Genomic DNA, 12,044 nt, shown 5'->3' with positions numbered 1-12,044 from the left:
TAGAAGCAAGTTTTGGTTTTCTTATTTTGCAGTGTTGGGAGTTGAAACCTAGGGCCTTGTGCTTGCTAGGGAGTCGTCTATGACTGAGCTGTGCCCCCAGTCCTAGGAGAAAGAGTTTATATTTCAGTATCATAAACAGTGATTGGCTGCTGCTAAGAAAATGACCCAGTGCTAGTGACATTCGGGGGAGCCGTGTTGAACAAATGAGGGTGGATTCACTTTGTTGAGATTTTACTCCAGAGTGATGCCAGTTGGCTTTTAATCTAGGTTGGTATTTTATCTTTTATTTATGTATTTTTTTGTACTTGATAAAGAGGAGTACTTCAGAGTCAAAGGACAATCATGTCGCTGTAATGACAATCATATAAACATGTGGCAAGCTTTTCTTTTGAGTTAAAATTGTAATTGTTTTCTGGTATAAATTATTGACTCTGTGGTCATTGAAGCATGCATAATTCAGCTATGTTAGCATTTGGTAGGGCTAAAATATTGACCCTTTCTGTTTAGGTGAGGCAGTTTATGGAAACACCATATCAATATTTAACTTATTTTTCATGAAAATATGCGTGTGTGGGTGTATGATGTTAATGATAGAATCTAGGGCCTTGTGTGTGTGCTAACACATGGTCTACTGCTGAGTTAAACCCTCAGCCCTGATTAGGTATTTACCTGCTAATATTCATCTCTAATTCCATGATATATTAAAAAGCTTTTTTAAAAAAATAGTCGATGCCTTAAAATGTTTCTTTGTTTCTCTGTCCCAGAATGTCTTTATAAATAAGAATAGCGAGGTCACTGCTGTGGACCTGTTTGTCTATTGGTTGGCTCTCTTTCTTCTGTGGTTCTTGTTTTTCAGTTCATTACTCTACTGACGCTTTGAAAAGCATTTCTTTGTGTTAAAGAGGTATATTCTTTCCAGGACATTACATATCAGTAAATGCCGTCTACTAAATCCTAGCAGTGGCTCTTATTCTCCACAGTCACCCAAACCATCACCACGCGTTTCTAGAAGCTTCTAGAATGTTGGTACTGATTTTGAGGCCATAGAGAGGCTCCTCCCTCACTCTTGTTTCTAATGGCAGAGAGCATCCTAATAATGCCCTTCCTCAGAGATTCTTGGACACACCAGTTTTTTACACCAGTTGCAGGTCATAGAAATAAGTCTGCTATCTTAACCAGTAATGGAGTGTGTTAGTCCATAAACTCAAGCAGTCCAGTGGTTGAATGAGTGATGCTAGTGTCCACAGCAGTGTTCCAGATGTTTCTCTGCATTGTCTTTACCCGTATGCACGTGCAAGTGCAAGTGCTTTGTCCTTGGTTTGGTTTTTCTCATAGTAGCAGAAGTGGGTCAGACACTGTATCTCTGTAACATGGCATCCACACAAGCTTCTTTTTCTTGTGCTTGAATTTCATTCTCTGTCTTCATATTTGTTATGCTTAAAATGGCTTAAGGCACATGTATTACTTGCTGCTCCATCAAAGTACCACAAACTGGGGCCTTAGAAGAAGCATTCATTGTCTCCTGACCATGGAGAGTAGATATTTGGAATTCAGGTACAGGCAGGTCTGTGCCCCTCTGAACTGTTGGAGAAAGGCCTTTCAGGTCTCTCTCTGAGTTATTGGTATTGTGACAATGTAACCGTAGTTTTCACATGGAATTATCTATATGTGTTCCAAATGTCTACTCTGTATTGGGTTAAGGCCCCCTGCTCTAGTGGGTCTGCAATAGTCACATTTCCAAATGCATTCACATTGTGAGGGAGTACCAGGTACAGCTTTGACATATCAAATTTGGGGGTATAATTCAAACTGTATTGTATACCTAGCCAGTTAGTTACCATGGCCTAACGAATTGCTTACCCTAAGGCTGTGATTCTGCCGCTTTGTTTTCTGATTCATGGGATCAGGAGACTCCACAGGCTCCCACATTATAATCTCCTCAGGAGAAGTGCCTGGTGGATTGTTAGGAGCGCATGGAGGGGAGGGTACAGCAGAGGCAGGCAGAGAAACCCTTAGTGCCTCAGAGCTCATTCCGACGGGTGTTTTACCAAGCTTGAAAACACTCTAGTGTTCTTTTCTTGTTTCTATTATAAGTTTGCCTTGCAGACAAGCCTTGCAGACAACTTTTGTGGGGAAGAAAGGAACTTTCTTTTCTATATTGTTTACTGCTCACATTCTTTGTCATTTACCATCTTTCTGACAGTCGCTACAAGCTTCTGAGCCAGACGGATTGTAATCCACTTACACAGATGAGAAAAACATAGCTAGGCACACACTGACTGGCAACTATTAGAGCTGTGGCTGGATCTCAGGGTTTGTGTTCGTAACCGTTAGGAATGATGGGTGATAACTGTGCTGTTGTAGGGGGCTGTACAGTGAGGGGATTCAGATCTTTGAACTCTGGGAAATATACACGTTGCAAAGCAGGTGAAATGTGTAGGATTGGAGCTGTGGTATAGTAGATGACTAGGGGTTAGAGGACGATGGGAGAAGGCTACTTCTTGTCTCACCCAGCAGTCTGAGAGTCTGTGATTTTTCCCCCATAATGATTTGTCTCATAACTGTTTACTTTTTAAGCCATACATTATTTTATATACCACAGCTCTTCTACTTAGATAGACAAAAGTTATTCTATTACAAAGCTTATATTCTAGTGGCAGATAATTACTAAACAACTACACAGACAGACAGACAGACAGACAGACACACACACGTGAGGGGGGAAGAAACGTGTGTTGTAGGTCTCAGGGGAGGGAATGCTTGTGTTTTCTTGGTTGAAAGGCCAGTGCTGTGGAAGCATGGTGAGTTAGAAGCAAGTGAGCTTACATGGCGAGGGCTGGATGCAGATGTGAGTGAACCAGGCCAGTAAGTTGTAGTTTTGCCTTACTGTAGGGTAAGTACTGGTGCTTTTTGATAAGGGCTGATGTGACCTGCTCATGTCTGACATAGGTTACTGTGACTGCTGCTTGAAAACTACTCTAGAGGGTTCGGGGCAACTGAGAGCAGGAGGCTGGACTGGAAATGTCTCATTAATTCAAATAGGTTTATTAGTTTATGAGAACCAACCTTGCATTTCTGGGATGAAGCCAACTTGGTCATAATGTATAATTTTTCTCAATGTGTTGTTGAATTCTGCTTGCAAGTATTTTGTTATTCTTTTGCTGTGAAGAGATACCATGACCAAGGCAACTCTTATAAAATAAAGTATCTAATTGCCAGGTTGTTTACAGTTTTAGTCCATTGTCATCTCGGTGTGAAGCATGGCAGCAGGCTTGGCAGGCAGGGTGCTGGAGAAGTCGCTGAGAGCTGCATCCTGATCCATAGGCAGAAAAAGGAAGAGTGGGGCTGGCATGGTCTCAAAGTCCTCCCCCAATGACACACTTCCTCCAGTAAGGCTATATCCCGTAGTCCTTCTAATCCTAGCGAACAATGCCACTTCCTGGCATTCAGTATATGAGCATATATGGGCCATTCTTTTTTGTTTGTTTGTTTGTTTTTTTTTTTTTTTTTGATTTTTCGAGACAGGGTTTCTCTGTATAGCCCTGGCTGTCCTGGAACTCACTTTGTAGACCAGGCTGGCCTCGAACTCAGAAATCCGCCTGCCTCTGCCTGGATTAAAGGCGTGCGCCACCACGCCCGGTGGGCCATTCTTTTTTAAACCACCACACCATCTGTGTTTATCAAAGACATTGGTCTGTAGTTTTTTTTTTTTTTTTTAGATAGTGTCTTTACCTAGTTTTGGTATCAAGATGATACTGGCTTCACAGAATGAATTTGGTACTGTCCCTTTACTTTATATTTAATGGAACAAGCTAAGAAGAACTGTCATGAGGTCTTCAGCAGGTGCATCAAACATCACTAAGCAATACAAAGCATCTGCTACCACCACTCATGACCTGCCACCAAGAGAATCAACATTACAGAGCCTGTGAGATGCTGAGAAAGGACTTAGAGTATTAGTGTTTGAAAGAAAAAGCCGCCACATAGAAGACCCAGACAAATGCTTAAGTTAAGAAAATCTCCCCATGACCTTGACAAGATAGTCTCCAAACTGAACATACCACTTAATAAATTGGAGGTGAAAGTTCAAATATGGAGGGGAAAATTAGCAAGGAGACTGAACCCTTGAAGGAGATTCCTAAAATCCACAAGAGACTTTATCTTTAGCAGACAAGATCATGCAGAAGAATGACAGAGCTGGGAAAATAATACATCAGTCATATACGAGGAAAAAAATTAAAGCACATGAACGATATTTCCAAGGAGTCTGGGACACATTCAAGAGGCCAGACTCAAGCACTGATAGTGTTGGAGAAGGAGCAGAGATAAGCTGAAGGAGTATACAGTCTGGTGAAATTGCAGGAGAAGACTTGGGAGGCCTACAGAAATGGGCTTTTAAACATAGAACGTTTATAGACCTCCAGGTAGACATGAGCAGAGAGAAAATCCTCCATGACATATTATAGCCAGGATGTTAAAAATACAAAGAAACAATCCAACTTACATATGAAGGCATTAATATCAGAACTGCCCCCGGCTTTTCATCTGCAAGCATAAAAGCCAGAATGAATGAGATTTCAGGCTCCGAAAGTAAGCAACTGTGAACCAAAAAATGTTAAATACTGCAAAGCCATTTTTCCAAACTGATGGAGAAATGTGTTTCAAAGCAAACACAAATAAAAGCAATTCATGCAAGCAATTCATGACTGCACTGCAGAGTTCTTCTGGGAAGCTTTATAGGGAGAAGATTGCATAGCTCCAGATAAACACGCTTGATCTGGGGAAGAAATGGTCATGTAGACACAGCAACTCAACAGACCCCAAAACTAATACGGGAGCAGGAAAAGAAAGAATTCATCGAGAGAGTCTGTCACCTGTTTTAATTAGCGCCTCTATTGCTGTGATAAAACACCACGACTAAAAGCAACTTGCTTGCATTTCCACACCACAGTCCATCATTGAAAGGAGTCAGGGCAGACATGCCAGGCATGAACCTGGAGGGAGGAACTGGAGTCAAGGTCACAGGGCTGCTGATTAGTGGCTGGCTCCTCATGGCTTGCTCAGCCTGCTTTCTTAGAGAACCTGGTACCACACTTGCTCAGGGGAAGAACCACTCAGAGTGAACTTGGCCCTCCCGTATTGATCATTAGTCAAGGAACTTCACCACAGACTTACTGGACAATCTGGTGGAGTATTTTCTCAATTGAAGTTCCCTTCTCCAAAATGACTAGCTCCTATAAAGTTGTTATAGAACTAGCCTACATACATAATTCTGTTTTCTTTCTTTCTTTTTTTCCTTTTGGTTTTTCTTTTCTTTTCTTTTTTTTTTTTAATTAGGTAATTTCCTCAATTACATTTCCAATGCTATCCAAAAAGTCCCCAATACACTCCCCCCCCCCCCAGTCCCCCACCCACCCACCCCCACCCCTTGGCCCTGGCATTCCCCTGTACTGGGGCATATAAAGTTGGCAAGTCCAATGGGCCTCTCTTTCCAGTGATGGCCTACTAGGCCATCTTTTGATACAAATGCAGCTAGAGTCAAGAGCTCTGGGGTACTGGTTAGTTCATAATAATGATCCACCTATGGGGTTGCAGTTCCCTTTAGCTCCTTGGGTATTTTCTCTAGCTCCTCCATTGGGGGCCCTGTGATCCATCCAATAGCTGACTGTGAGCATCCACTTCTGTGTTTGCTAGGCCCCGGCATTGTCTCACAAGAGACAGCTATATCTGGGTCCTTTCAGCAAAATCTTGCTAGTGTATGCAATGGTGTCAGCGTTTGGAAGCTGATTATGGGATGGATCCCTGGATATGGCAGTCATTAGATGGTCCATCCTTTCTTCACAGCTCCAAACTTTATCTCTGTAACTCTTTCCATGGGTCCTTTTGGTTTTTCGAGACAGGGTTTCTCTGTGTAGCCCTGGCTGTCCTGGAACTCACTTTGTAGACCAGGCTGGCCTCGAACTCAGAAATTCGCCTGCCTCTGCCTCCCAAGTACTGGGCTTAAAGGCATGCGCCACCATGCCCAGTAATTCAATTTCTTTAAAGCATCATTTAAAAGCTCCTTTCAAAATTTAGTTTCTCTAAAATATCCAAAGTTTCTCTAAAGTTTCCAAAGTCTGTCTAAAGTATTCATGCTCTTTAGAATAACCAAAGTCTCTGTACAGTTCCAAGGTTTCTATAAAATTTCAAAGTCTCTTGTCTGTGGGATCCTTTTTTTTTGTTGTTGTTGTTTTAAAGTTACTTTATTACTCCAAGGGGGAAGAACCAGGGCACAGTTAGTTACAGTCAAATCAAAGTAAAGCCAAAGCCGAACAGTATAAAGCTCAGAGTCAGACCCCTGAGGCTCAATGTTGGTTTTTCTCCAGCTTTGCCACCCCACAGCACAGCTCTGAGCACTCAACCCATCATTGTAAATGTCTTCCACAGTCTTCCCTAACTCAACCTGAGGATGCTCACAGCAAACCCATCTCCTTGTACCTGTTCTTCAGGGTCTCTGTTACTGTGATAAAACACCATGAGCACAACAACTTTGGGAGGAAAGGGTCTCCCCCTTTTGTACGTATTTTGCATATATTTTGCTCATATTTCCATAAAACAGTCCATCATTGAAGGACACTAGGGCAGGAGCTCCAGGAAAGAACCTGCTGCAGACAGGAACTGAAGCAGAAACCGTGGGGGAATGCTCCTTATTGGCTTACTATCATGGCTTGCTGAGCTGGCCTTTGTGGCAGGATTTTCCCTGTCCAATTACATTAAAATATTAGTGCAGCAGGAGGCCTGTGATTGGACAGGGAAAAGGGAGGCGGAACTGAGAGTTGGAGAGACAGAGAGCGACTGAGGAGGGAGGGAGGAAGCAAGATGGAGGGCAACAGATATGATGATTCAGAACCAGCATGGTTTTAAATAACCATAGTAGATATGATATCTTATAGTGATAAAATAATTGGGATAACTTGTCTAATCTAGGTGGGCAGCTTATACCATTATCAATTGGCCTTGAATTTATTGTGTGGGTATCTTGTGAATTGAGAATTTATTGATACATAAATCTGACTGATTAATTATAAGCTTCTAGAGTTTTGTTTCGACTGGGTTGCTGGGTGTTTTGGCGATTGACTGAGGGGTGGGCAGTTGTTGCATGGGGCTGGCATGGCAGTGACCCACCAAGGGAACTTAGTGAGTCGGGTGTGGACATTTCTGTGGCTCCGTGCTAGAGAGACCACCGAGTTGAGAACACCCTGCTGGAGCAATGCAACCCAATGGTGCCTAGCATTGTACTGGATATAAATATTCGTTGTTTTTTTTTTTTTTAATTTTTTATTTCATGCAACAGGCCTTCTTACAGCACCCAGGACCACCAGCCCAGGGGTGGCACCACTCCTAGTGAACTGGGGCCTCCTACATTACTGTCAGTCAAGAGAATGCACTATAGGCTTGCCCACAGGCCAGTCTGGTCAGGCATTTTCTTAATCAAGATATCCACTTCTAAAATGAGTCTAGTTTGTGTCAGGCAGACTTAAAGCTAGCTAACACAATAAAACAAATGTGTAGAAAATAACAAACTTCTTTCTATAATAACCTTTAAATGTCCTTAGCCCATCACTAAAAAGATACAGAACAAGGGACTGGATGGCAAACCAAGAACCAAGAAGGACATGCAAACACTTAGTATCAAAGGATAGAGAAGAACTTACTAAGCAACCAGAAAATGTGAATAAGATGGCTTGTCTGTTCTTATAGAAGACAAAGTAAACTGCAACCCAGAACCAAGTAGGAAAGATAAAAGGAGCAATGCATATTAATAAAAGAAACAGCCAATTATGAACACTTATATACCAACGATTGAAGCCCTTAATTTTATAAAATAAACATGAAAAGACATAAAATACTGCATAGGTCCTGACACAATACTAATCGGAACTTGAGTACTCCACTCTCAAGTTGGATAGGTCTTCCAGATTAAAAACAAAGAAATTTCAGAGCTAAAATGTATTATGGATGAACTGGCCTTAACAGATAAATACAGAATATGCCACCCAACAGATGAGGAATATATATTTTTCTCAGCAGCACGTGGAACCTTCTCTAAAACTGATCTTATCATAGGGCACAAGTCAAATCTCAAAAAATACAAAAAAAAAAAAAATCAACATTTTCCACGTCTCTTATCAGACCATGTTGCAATACAACTAGAAATGAACATTAAGAGAAACAACAGAAACCACAAAATACTTGGAGACCTTGGAATTAATACCGGGTCATCTAAGAAATGAGAGAGGAAATTAAAAATTCTCAGAGGCAAATGATAGTGAAAACACATCCTATTAGAACCTCTAGAAGCAGCCAAGGTCCTAAGAGGAAAGTTCATGCTGATCAGTTCTCATGCTAAAAATCTGAGGAACACAAATAAACTAATGATGCACCTCAAAGCTCCCCAGAAACAAGCAGAGGACCTTAAATAGAGTAGATGGCAAGATTAGATAAAGATTAGAGAAGAGGGCTGGAGAGACGGCTCAGCGGGTAAGAACACTGACTGCTCTTCCGAAGGTCCTGAGTTCAAATCGCAGCAACCACATGATGGCTCACAACCATCCATAATGAGATCTGATGCCCTCTTCTGGTGTGTCTAAAGACAGCAACAGTGTACTTAGATATAATAAAAAATAAAGATCTTTAAAGAAAAAAAGATTAGAGAAGAAATTAAAGACATTTAGATTGAAAGAGAACTCACCAAATCAGACAAAGATAGACAAACTCTTAGCTAATCTGACAAGAAGGAAAAAAAAAAAAAGAAAAGAAAAGAAAAGGAGGAGATACAAGTTAATCAAATTAGAGATCAAAAGAGTACCATTACTACTGGCTTGAATAAATTTCAGAACACCATTAGAAATTACTATGAAAGTTAATATTCTGAAAAACTGGGTAATCCAGAGTAGAATTTTCCAAAGAACATAATCTACCCAAAATAAGCCCTGACGATAAAAATGACTTAAATAGGCCCGTTTATTGTAAGCAATGAGGTTGACGCTGTTACCAAAGACTTCCTTTAAGAAAAGCTGGATTTACTGCTGAGTCCTGTCACTTGCAAGGAAGATACATACTGAATGTTTTTGATCATTATCTTCCAACTGAAGTATATTTGCTACTGTACAGTGGTAGCCATTATAAGATGGGAGTTTAAAATGAATGTGGAAATGACAGGAGGAGATGCTAGTCCTTCTCTCACCATTCCAGTAAGGCCTCTCACACATGTCTTCTCTGGAACCATGACTGGAAACTATTGCAGTCATTGTTGGGAAGCAGTTCTACAGTATGGATGTGAAATGGAGCAATTTGGGGGAGAAAATGATTTTATATTGAGAGTGTTGAGCTTATGTAACGACCAGTGCATTGTGATAAAATTTAGGTTGGAATATGTATATACACATGTATTATATGTAAATATTATATGTAAGATGTATATATCCTGTAAATGTTAATTTAGTCAACATTTTATTGACACCATTGAACAATAAATAAAAAAATTAGTGAAACAATTAACAATTAGAAATAATATTTCTAGGTTCCTGATTCATTAAGTTAATTCAATGGAAAAACCTAGTAAATATATCTGAAAGTACTTTGGAAATTTCAAAGTGTGATGGGAATTGGGTGTTCACTTAAAGGGGTAAAGTCTTCTGAAAAATAATATTCTAGGAGATTTTGCTTTTTTTCTTTGATTTTTCTCCTACAGTACTTTGCACAGTTTGTATGTTGTCATGGATATTGATGGGGGAACTTTGATTCGTCATTTCGGGCTTTCTTTGGTTTCTAGTTGTCAGGAACTACTATTAGTGGCGTTCACAGGAAGAAAACAGTACACACTCTTGCATCCTTTTATGTAGGCAATAAGCCTATGTGATGCATGTGGAGCATTGTTTGTCTTATTTTGTATGGTGGGGCTTAGCACGTCATCTTAAAAATGATGACACTTTTATTAATTCTGACAATTCTACACATTCACACAGCATATTTTGGTCATGTTTTTCCTCTCCTTCATGCTTTCCTATATGGGAAGCTCTGTATAAAACGACCAGCTTGGCTTCTTAATTTTGTTTAAATGGCCTCCATAGGCCTATAGGAAGTGGCACTATTAAGAGGTGTGGCTTTGTTGGAGCAGGTGTGACCATGTTGGAGTAGGTGTGGCTTTGTTGGAGGCGGGCTATGACTAGGGTATGGGCTCTCAGAAGTTCAAGCCAATCTCCTGCTGCTTGCTGATCAAGTTTTAGAACTCTTACCTCCTTCTCTAGTACCATGTCTGCCTACATGCTACCATGTGTTCACCATGACAGTAATGGACTGGACTCTGAAGCTGTAAGCTGGACACCAATTTAGTGTTTTCCTAAATAAGCATTGCTGTGGTCGTAGTGTCTCTTCACAGCAATAGAAACCCTAAGACAGCGTCCAGACTCATGGATGGAGTCAGTCAGTGAAGGATAGAGGTCTTTTACCATGTCTCATTAACATCTTGAGTTCAGGCTTTTTAATAGTCTGTTGCCTGTCCTAGGTCTACCTGATTCTCTCCTCTCTGCTGCTTTCTGGGATCACCCTTAGGCAGTGTTCCCATGAATATTTCAAATGCACCAGTGGCTGTAGCGTAAAGATTATGCTGGAGTCATTTTAATTACTTATTTTCAGTGCCCAATGCCATGTCTTGTGAAGGTTAGCTACCTAGCTCTGATGAATTGTGATAGCTGGATATTTGGATTTGTGGGTTTTTTTTTTGTTTGTTTGTTTGTTTTTTGTTGTTGAAAAGCAAACATGGGGTGAATGCACTTCATATGTTTACAAATTGTAAACAAAGCTTGTGATAGCATTTGCCAAGTACCATCTATGCAAACATTTCTGAACTCTTGATGACAGGTATTCTGAGTTCAGAAATCATACTTTTGTGTCCTTGTTTCTCTGTCTCCCTCATGTGTAGTGAAAGTTAGCTAGTCCCGCACTCTTTTGTATGTACTCCTCTTCCTCAGGTTATTTATCATATCAGGAATCACAGTCCCCCTGAAAGCGGCCATGCAAACTGCTTAGGAAGTAGTGACCAACTTCACTCTGTCTTGTTTTTCTTAACTGACTGTGCAGACTTGTGAGTATGCGAAACGCTAGTTTTATTCCTGTTGCATACTTGTGAGGAGAAAATGGTAGCAGATCCAGTTGCTAGGAAACAGCTGATGACTAAAATGGTGTTGTGAGGGTCTTGTACATCCAGTTCTTTGACAGTTCTGCTCTCAGAGAACAAAAATTTACTCAGCCACTACAGAGAGAGCTGTATCGCCTGTTGGTTTTTCAGTTGGAAAGTTTTTGCACAGGGGGAGCTAGTAATATGAGGTGTTACAGGATTGATTAAGCATTAGGGTATAATTTTTAACAGTGACTGGACATTGAAAAATGATTATACACCTGTATGGCTTTGAGTTTCAGTTTTCTGACTCATCCTTTATGAGAGAGAGAGGAGGAGCTAGAAGCCAGCACATTTGGCACATTAGAATTAGCATAGAGATAAACCCTGTTATTTAAACCAACTTGGTTTTACAGAGGTAGGCTGGCCATGTAGTAGATTCTCCCATGGATTTCGTTGCCTAATCTGTGCCAGAGAAAAAAATACTGAAAAGCACTATTTGGCTTTCTTTTGTAACTGTTTGTTGTTTATTTTTGTCATAACTGTAATTTTATGTTTTTGAACCCAAGGTCCTGTGCAGACAAGGAAAATGCCCTGCTATTGGCGAAATTTCCCCTAGCTCCTAGCAAAGAGATGGTCATTTAGTATCAAGTCAGTTAACCACTGGCAAGCATGCACCGCGTCAGGCAAGACGACTGCTGCTGCTGTGGAGACAAGTACGATCAGATATCCCAACAGGGCAGCTGGGGAGCAGGGGCAGCTGCATGCTGTGGTCAGTGTCAAAAGGGGTTTGGGAAGTACAGAGACAGCAGACCGTGATGAGCTTGGTTTTCCAACTAAGTGCTTCAAAGATGTCACCTTTGGCTTGAGTTTGGCAAGGCTCTTT

At 40.9% G+C, this 12,044-nt stretch overlaps 1 protein-coding gene across 4 annotated transcripts in view; it reads left to right on the top strand.

Annotated features, from left to right (window-relative positions):
* The window catches only part of Prim2 (DNA primase subunit 2), a 288,766-nt gene that overhangs the window by 100,002 nt on the left and 176,720 nt on the right, over positions 1-12,044 (top strand). The window lies entirely within an intron of this gene.

The sequence above is a fragment of the Mus caroli genome, unplaced genomic scaffold (assembly GCF_978045245.1).
Source record: "Mus caroli unplaced genomic scaffold, Mus_caroli_1 scaffold_1, whole genome shotgun sequence".
Lineage (NCBI taxonomy): Eukaryota > Metazoa > Chordata > Mammalia > Rodentia > Muridae > Mus > Mus caroli.
The sequence above is the reverse complement of the archived record's forward strand: the minus strand, read 5'-3'. Positions and strand labels throughout refer to the sequence as shown.